Raw genomic sequence first — 2776 nt, forward strand, 5'->3', positions numbered from 1 at the left:
CTTGCTGCTCGACCACGCGGAGCATCACGGGAAAAACATTTAGGGGGCGATAAACAGGAGGGAAGCGCGTGCACGAGGAAGCAGTGCGCTCGTGCGCGTGAGCGATTTGACCTATACGATTTTGTGGGCGGAATACAACGCTTTCGGAGTTGGGAATTGTGTATATCAGTGTAATATATTATATATTACACTAGTAATAACCTATAGGTTATTAATCATGTGCTTATGCCAAACCATCCGCAAAAAAAGCTGGTTTTGTTATGATTATAGCAATAATAGATATTGTTTTAGTTTCAGTGAGCGTTAGTTTACTAGTTTAAGAAAACTGGCAGTACTTAATTCAACATAGCATATATATTTCATCTTTTACTTCACTTTCACTTATTATAAATACCCAAAATGTTTTAATCTTAAGTTTTAGAAATCTTGTGTTCATTATTTTGTTTAGTTTGTTTGCATTTCTGCTTTAACTTGCTTCCGTTTTATTTTTAGTAATTTTATGATTTCAAATGATCATTTTAGACTTTTCATCTAATATTTATAGCTTGCTATTTCATTTCAGCATTTTATTACAGTTACCCAAGAATTTTAATTTTAATTTAATTTAAATTTTAATTTATGTTGCATTCATTTTTTTGTATTTTGTAATTTGTATTACTTTTAATTTTGCTATATTTCAGTTTAGTTATTTCAGTTTTAATTTCTGTAATTTTAGTAGGTCTAATTTTACGACTTCAAATTATTTTTTTTGTCTTTTCATCCAATATTTATAGCTATTTCATTTCAGCTTTTTTATTACAGTTACCCAAAAATGTTAATTTTAATTTAATTAAATTTTAATTTATGTTGCATTCATTTTTTGTATTTTGTAATTTTTATTACTTTTAATTTTTCTATATTTCAATTTACTTATTTCAGTTTTAATTTCTGTAATTTTAGTAGGCCTAATTTTATGACTTCAAATTAAAATGTTTGACTTTTTATCTAATATTTATAGCTATTTCATTTCAGATTTTTATTACAGTTACCCAAAAATTTAAATTTAAATTTAATTTTAATTTATGTTACATTTATTTTTTGTATTTTGTCATTTTTATTACTTTTAATTTTGCTACATTTCAATTGACTTATTTCAGGTTTAATTTCTGTAATTTTAGTAGGCCTACTTTACATGAATATTTAAAATTAAAACGTATTATTTTTAAATATTGTTCATTATTTTGATTAGTTTCTTTGTATTTCTACTTTAACTTACTTCATCTTTAGTTTTTAATTTTACTTCAAATTAAACATTTTTCAGCTACTTTTATGCTTTAAATTAAAAATAGATTTAATTTCAGCTTTATTTCAATTGCTTAATAATTTTAGTTCAAGTTATTTCTATTTTATTTTAATTTCATATTTCAGTTTTAGTTTTTGTAATTCAACTTCAAATTTTTATTTTAAATAATTTGTTTATCTAATATTTATTTTATTTCAACATTACCCCCCAAAAAATTTATTTCAGTTTTAGAAATTGTGCTCATTATTTTTGTATTAGTTTTAGTTTGTTTGTATTTCTTTAATTAACATTTTTCAGCTTTAGTTTTTGTTAATTTAATACTTCAACTTTAACATATTTCAGGAAAATAGCAGTAATTAACTACATCTGTATAAAACAGCTAGTGATTTGATATAGCTTTTGTTTTATTGGAAAGATATATACAATACAGATTTGTTTATTTTATTTTATTTTATTTTTACATTTTCAGAGCAATAGCTTATATGGAAAATACAAATAATAAATCAAATCTGTGTAAAAATGTCAAATATTATTACTATTATTAATTTAAAAAAAATCCTGTTTTATAACCTATAAATAAATACACATCATAAATACATCCCCAAATACCAATAAGACATCAGTAATCACAAAATAAAAATAAAAGTGCAAATTACAGAAATGTGAATGTGTATCAATGCAGTAATGTATTTAGTCATAAATTAGGCTAGAAAACCGACAGAATCCTAATCTTTGTCATTCACATCCCTGCTTTAATAACAGACTGCATTAAGAGTTCATGCAAATGCTCTACCTATATTACTGTCTATATATTACTTAATTGGTCTACTTTATCGTTTCATAAATATGCACACATCTATGTACACACCTTCAACTCTAAAAAGGTACACGTCAAATTTTACTATGAAACCAGTTTATTTTCATTTTTCCTCTAAATATTTTGCTCATCCGTGGAATGCAACGTAGTTACGTAATAATTGTCAAAGGTTTTATTTTCCTGTTTTGACGACGTTCACCACCACGGGGTGGCAGTCTTGCATTGCTTATATTTTTCCAGTTCTTTCCATGTTGATTTAATAAGCTGAAAATAATCAAAATAAAATGCATGCGATAAATGTTACAACTCTTCAAATCAGGGCCAAACATACATTACACCAGTAATAACCTAACTAATCTTTTATTTCATATTTATTTCATTTCAGCTGTATTTCAATTACCCAAAAATGTTGTAATTTTAAGTTTCAGAATTTTGTTCATTATTTTGATTAGTTTGTTTGCATTTCTAGTTTAATTAACTTACTTCAGCTTTAGATTTTGTATTTTTACTACTTCAAATTAAAATTGTAAGCTTTTCATCTAATATTTATATTTCATTTGAGCTTTATTTTAATTACCCAAAAAAGGATTAATTTTAATTTACGCTGCATTCACTTTTACTATTTTGTAATTTTATTAGTTTAATAGTTTAATTTAGTTACGTTTCAATTTCATATT

This window comes from Garra rufa, unplaced genomic scaffold (assembly GCF_049309525.1).
Source record: "Garra rufa unplaced genomic scaffold, GarRuf1.0 hap1_unplaced_146, whole genome shotgun sequence".
Taxonomy (NCBI): domain Eukaryota; kingdom Metazoa; phylum Chordata; class Actinopteri; order Cypriniformes; family Cyprinidae; genus Garra; species Garra rufa.